Source organism: Eretmochelys imbricata, chromosome 13 (assembly GCF_965152235.1).
Source record: "Eretmochelys imbricata isolate rEreImb1 chromosome 13, rEreImb1.hap1, whole genome shotgun sequence".
Lineage (NCBI taxonomy): Eukaryota > Metazoa > Chordata > Testudines > Cheloniidae > Eretmochelys > Eretmochelys imbricata.
In genome coordinates, this window is record NC_135584.1 from 3,570,580 (window position 1) to 3,577,366 (window position 6,787).

The following is a 6,787-nucleotide window of genomic DNA, read 5'->3' on the forward strand; positions in this document are numbered from 1 at the left end:
GGGAGGGAAAGACTGAATCCCAAACAAAAATCCATGAGGGGCCAGATTTTTCAAACGTATCATTGTGCACCTGCCTGCAACCCATAACCTTCCTTCCCCCACCCCTGCACGAGCTGGAGAGGCGCAGAACAGCCGTTGGAGGTCTGGCCCTCAGTGCTTGTCCCCCGTGACTCTCGTGGGGTTTCTGGGTGCAGCAGGCTGCCTTTTCCGTACACATGATCAACATGGAGTTTGCGCAGATGCTATTAAGCCTGCAGCACAGCGATATCCATCACTGCCTGCCTAATTCCACACTATTCCCTTCAGCAGAGGAAAGCTTTTCCATTACTCCATTTAGGTCCTGCTAAGGCCTTTCATTGTATCCCCACTCATGCCGTATGCAAGACAGCCCCACGTTTCAAGCCCAGACACAGGAGGTTGTATTTGCAACCCGCTCAGGCTTGACGGGCTGTGCCAGGGTGAGCAATTTTAAGAAATGACACCAACCACCTTCTGCCATTACACCTTCATACCCTGGGCTACTGGGAGCTCTCAGGACTGCGGGCAACTAATGATGCCGGCGCTAAGGTCCAGAAGCTGCCCAAACCAGCTCTTGACACACAGAGCGTAAGAACAGCCAGACTGGGTCAGATCAGTGGTCCAGCTAGCCCAGTAGCCTGTCTTCCAACAGGCCAGTGCCACGTGCTTCAGAGGGAATTAATGAGTGATCCATCCCGTTGTCCAATCCCAGCAGCTGGCAGTCAGAGGCGTAGGGACACCCAGAGCATGGGGCTGTCTCTGTGAACATTCAAGGGTGAGGGTTCAAGGGAGAACTTACTGCAGCAAGAGAAAGGCTGCAGCGATCCCGTTTGCCTGGGTTTTGGTCTCAGTTGATTACAGAAACGTTTGGGGACGGGGAGGAAGGAAGCTGCACAACTGCTGCTATCTTTGTCATTGTGTATTCACTCAGATCAGACCAGACCCTCCAGCTTCAGAAGAAGCAGAAAGAAATTACCATGAATCCAGCCAGTGTGTTTCGGCCCTGGAGAGAAGTAGCCCTTGAACAAGTTTCAAGGCAGCTCGTGGCTCAGGAATGTGCTATTGAAGGAGTTCCAAACAGAGCTAATTAAGCAGCTTCTCTCAGGTTGCAGCGAAGTAGAGGGGCTGGTTACTGCGGAGGAATCCTGCCACTCGAAATGGATTGAGCCCAGGAACTGGAATTTCTTTGCAGCGAACCCAGTGACAGCCTTTGGATAAATTACATCTGCCAGCCCCAAGAAGGTAGATTTCTCCCTGCCCCACCAAAGATAGGCAGAAGCAAATATCTTCACAGAGCTGCAGCAGAATCCTTAACGGAGTTTGTGTGATGAATGTGTTAGTGGTCATGGCTGCGGGTGAGGAGAAAGGGGAATGAAATTGCAGGAGTTGTACGTGTCAGGCTCTGGGCAGCTGGTGTCAAGGATTATAGAAAGCACATTCCACCAGCTCCAAGAATGATTTAATGCTTTTCAGTCCCTGTAAATATATCTTTTACATAAATTATTTACTGCCATAAGCTTTGACATATGCATTATTTACCTGAGTGAGAACAAGAATCACAGCTCAACCCTTAGCATAAGCCAGTTAACTTCAGGGTTTTTTTTTCCTTCCTCATGTAAACTGAAGGGCTTAAACCAGTGTAAAAATAACAGTTTGAAATCCCTGCTCCTTCACCCAGAGGTGAAAATACAAAGGCCCAGCTCTTTACAATTGTACATGTGCTATTCCAGGTCTAATTTACATGCATAATTATTGCAACTGCACAAGTACATTCAATTGGACAGCTACCAGGGTGTTTGTATGGTTGCTGCAACGACAAGCAAAACAAACAAACACGTCTGTACCTGCACAGTGCTGAAAATCTGATTCCAGTCAGAAGAAGATGAAAAGCTTTTCAGTCACTCGGATCTCCATTCAGACATACAGAAACCTGTGTCTCGACAGCAGATCTTGAAAAGGGCCCGATCCTGCAGCCTTTACTCATGCAAGAACTCCTATTGACTAACATAGTTTTGCCCAGAATCATCATTTAAGTCCCTCCTTACATGACTTGAGTTGCTTATAAATGTAACCGTTCTGCCAGGCAGAGTTGGTAGGAAGAAGGGCTGGGTTCAGTATCTAGGGGTTCCTCTTAACAATACAAAACAGAACCAGCTTGAGCCCTCACTCAGTAACCTGCGAAAGTGAACCACCCCCCCGGTGCCTCTAAGAAGCAATACTTAATAAAAAGGAAAAAGGACCGGAGCATTCATTGGGAAAACACCACAACCATAACTCTCAAACATCACTAAGAGCAACCACCACCCCAGAGTTCACTGGGCGGTGTCCTTTGCCTCTGTTTCTCACCTTGCGGCCTGAAAGTCCAACAGATGTTCCTTGGACGGGCCACTGCCTTCTCCCTCCACTGCACCGCGCTCACAGTTGCTGTCCTTGGTCAGCGAAGACCCAGAGTTCAGGGGGGGTGAGGCATCAAGCAACACCTCAGCTGGTGCAGCCATTACATCCGGGCTGCCTCTCCCCTGTGACATCACGCTCTGAGGTTCCAGCACTTGCCCCAGCTCTCAGCAATTGCAGCTCGCAGTGATTTCAGCAGGTAGTGGGGAACCGCACAGCTAGTACAGGGCAGCAACGCTGTCCGGCACCAGGTCTCAGGCTCAGCACCCGGCTGTCACTGGTTGGGTCAGTGATCACTAGAGCTGAAAACAGGGACGCTCAGTGGAATCCAGTCAGCTCTGTCTTTACACAGTGGATAGGAGAGGATCAAATGGTACCTAGGCACAGCTCACACCACCATGCAGGAACACTTGGCCCCACCCTCTCCCCCTTTCATTGGGATTTGGCATGCCTGCCCCTTGCTTAGTGAGGATCAGTTTGGGGTGAGCCCCTCAATCGGGCAAGCTAAGTACAATTCTGCTGCCCTTTGCTCATACAATAAGGATAACATTTCATTACCTTTGCACTCAATACTGAAGTGATTTGTAACCTACTACCAGCCAAAATTGATCACTTTGGCAAAGTAGCTCCATCATGCTCTGCATCTAGGTAGAGGAGGAGTGTTCACGCAAATATGGTCTGTTCCTGAAACCTTCTTCCCCCAGCGCATCACTAGACATTAGGGGAGAGCTCATTCAGACCCTGCTTACATAAATGTCAGCCCAGACAGAAGAAGGGAAACCCAGAGTTCTGAACTCTGGTCTTTGCTAGAAAATAAAGGATACATTACTTTGTTTTAAAATTACTTTGTAGTTTAAGATGTTTAAGATTTGGGAGCTTGATTTTTAGGCATTTCACAGGCACCACTAGAAACAAAGCATATACATTTAGGGACAGGAGGGGAGCACTGTATTCCTTCAAATGTGCAACAGGCCTGTGAACATACATGCAGCTGCAGACGTCTATAAACATGCCTGCGCTTGTTTAAAGGGCCCAATCCAAAACCCACTGAAGTTAACAGGACACTTTCCACTGACTTCGGTGGACTTTGGATCAGGCCTTGTGTGTCCTAGTGTGACTTAGTATGTGCACGCACACCCCGAGCTGGTTTTCTACAGCACCTTAACTCCAAAGGTGGTGTGAATTCAACAGCAATTAGGTAAGGGAGGTGAAGCTTGTAAAGTGGCTCTATCTTATAAAAGCCAAAAGGTCACCAGCAATAGACTGAGCTTCAAAAGAGCATCCTGGGAGCAGGCTTTGTTTTTTTAGAGGTTCTATTTAAACATGTAATGCCATACAAGAATAAGGGCAGCAGCATGAAGGCCAGTTTCTAGTTCTTGGACATGGGTGTTATGATCAGTCACTTCCTAATGAGCAGGAGAGTTTCACAATCCGAAACTAAATATGGCTGATTACAGCCAAAGGTAACAATGCTGACCTGCTACTTTAAAATCAAATCCTTAAAAAGAGATTACAGGTCCATCCATGTTAAACAAAACAGAAAATATGCCCACTGAAAGGTAACCTTAGAGCATGTCACACTGGGGCAGTGATCAAGGAGACCCTCACTTGGAAACAACAGAGGTGGCGGCAGCATCCAGCACCGCAAAGGGGAAGCACAAGCTTCCTGAACACAGGGGAGGAGCAGAACCTGCTCAGAGAAGGGGGGAGGGAAGTATGCAGCAGAAGTATGTGAAAAATGTGCAGTTATTAGAAAGGGAGAGGAATAACAATGAACCAGATATGGAGGAGGAGCACAAGAGAAAGTCCTGTGATTTCTCACCTCTTGGAGGAGACTGCCACTGCAGTGAGAATGCTTGTCAGGGGAGTGGGAACACTTCTACAGCTAAGACTGCCAACCACAAACAGAACACTCTGAGTTATTAAACTCTGAGCAGTACTCTCTCTCTCTCTCTCTCTCTCACACACACACACACAGCTGTGTTTACTCCTTACAAATAAAGCTCAGCAGACCTATGAAGGGGTCTCACATAAACATACACAAAAAAACTAGGCAGAAATCAAGAGGTGTAAATTCTAACATGAGAAAGTGAGTTTTTGCCAGAGTGCATTATAAACCATGAGAAATGCAGGCAGAACTCTGCTTGGGAGGAGGGAGAGAGGAAATTGGCTGCTTTAATACTAAATAAATAAAAATCAAGTCTCTCAGGCACTGAAAAGGAAAAGGCATTTTAAAAAGGAAATGAGATAGCAGCATGAGTCTGACTCTCCATTGGTTTTATCAAATGTGGCACAGATTAGCTTCCCACACAGAAACATGGCAGAACATGAACAATCTCAGCCCACTGAATCTACCCAGGAGTGCAGGAAAAAGGCACTTTTGCCCTCAGAAAGCTGACTCTGTTAATGACCGGACCTCCCAGCAGTAGGAGTTGCAGAGGTGAGAATTCCCTCCCTCCCCTGCAGGGAGTAGCTCAGAGTGAAGCATACAAGGCCTGCAACAATAGGTTAAAAAAGGCAACTCGCCATCCCACTTGTGAGAACCGTTGTGCACTCTCCAGCCCAGTTTCACCTTCTACTTTCATCCCCTCTGGTGTATTTTGAACTTTTCTGTCTCCAGCAAGCCTCACTAATTTTCCTTTGTCTATCAAAGAAGACCAGCTTCAATCAGGCAGATGCCACGTACTGGATAGCCAGGCAACTCTACAAGCTCTGCCATGTCAACAGTAGTAGTTCTAGAAGATCTATAGCCAGGCTAACAATATTTTCACTTCTCTGCTCAGGCAAACTCTACATAGCCCCAGTGTGAGATGCTGCAGATATAACCAAAGCTACCACAAGATGAGGACTACACATTAATAGGAAAGCCTGAGAGAAGAAGGGAAGGAGAATTAGCAGAGCAAGGTGACAGGGGAGTGAGTACATTAAACTAGGCTTCACAAATGTGTGTGATAGAGAGTTAAGCCTTGCAAAGCTCCTCGGCTATTAAGAGCTGAAAGCTCGTGGGCAGTTCAAAGACAGAGATGCTTGGCAGCAGTAAAACCCTCTGTTTTGGAGAGGTAATACAGTCTTCATAATGGAAAAGCTGCTCAGGGAACATGGTCTGAAATCAAACCCCCTCTCCCTTCCCCTCCCACCCATCTGCCCCAAATAATGAAACCATCACAGCACATGGGATTTCAAAGGTTCTCGTAGAAACCAGGCTACAAATCTATTTCAGTTGTCCAGGAGAACCAGACTAATCACAACCCCAGTCTGAAGCAATCTAATCTGAATCACGCTGACTTGCTGACATCTATTTAATAACCCTGCATGCATTATGGCACACCCAGCCAGAGACAAAAATGACAGAGAGCCTCCTGCCTCAGTTTTCTTGGAAAACCACCACCAGTTAGAGGGGAAACGGAAGATTTATCTTCCCAGCCTCTTCCTTTACTAAACTCCTCTAGCTCCGCTCAGGAAGCTGCACCCTCTGCAGCACGTGGCTAATTACGTATGCCCTCTCCCCAAAGGGCAAGATGAGGTGAGCCCGCCATTTGGTGGCATTACATCACAAGAAGCCAGGCTCATTTGGGACAGACAATTGTGAGATCCGAGTTCTCCTCTGACAAATCGCTTTGAAACAAATGTCCTGGCATGAGGCAGCTATGGCTGTACTCTGGCTGTGGCGAAAAATCCACCTTCAAGCTCCTTTTAGTGCTGATCACGCAGACGCCTTATCCTGAAATATGGCACATCACCACTTCCGGCATTAAACAATCGGTGCAAAACCCCAACTCCATAACTCAGAGTGGCTCACCGTCAGTGGAACAGCAAATACTGCCAAGATGTTAATGCCAAATTAGCTGAAGATTGTTCTGCACAGAGCAAACCTGCTAGCAACACACCCCCAAAGCGCAAAAGCAGATGCCAGCTGTTCCTCAACAACATGGACAATTTCATGCATCATGTTAGAAAGGGTCAGAAGACATTTTCCTATTTTTTAATGGTCACTTTCACAATAATTTACAATGTTTGCCGTTACGTACATTATGTATCCATTTAATCATGAAAAATGCTAATTCATTCAACCCCCGGTAGAGTAAGTGCTATCCAAATGCCCTTGCTAAGGTCCGCTACTCACTCCTCTGTTGTGCTTGATGCACCTAGCTAAGCGAGTTTCTCATGCTGAGCTTGTGGAACCTGCTGAGCCCTCCCCCGCGTAGGCGTGCCTAGTGTTTGTTCTCTGCTCATTGCAAGTACCAAAACTGGGGAACAGGAAACCGTGAAGCATCAGGGGAGGTAGGGTTACAGTGCTTGAGCTCTACGCTCCAGCATGACTAAGCCTGGAAAATGGGACACATGTTCTAACAACTCACGGGGTCACAATTCAGAT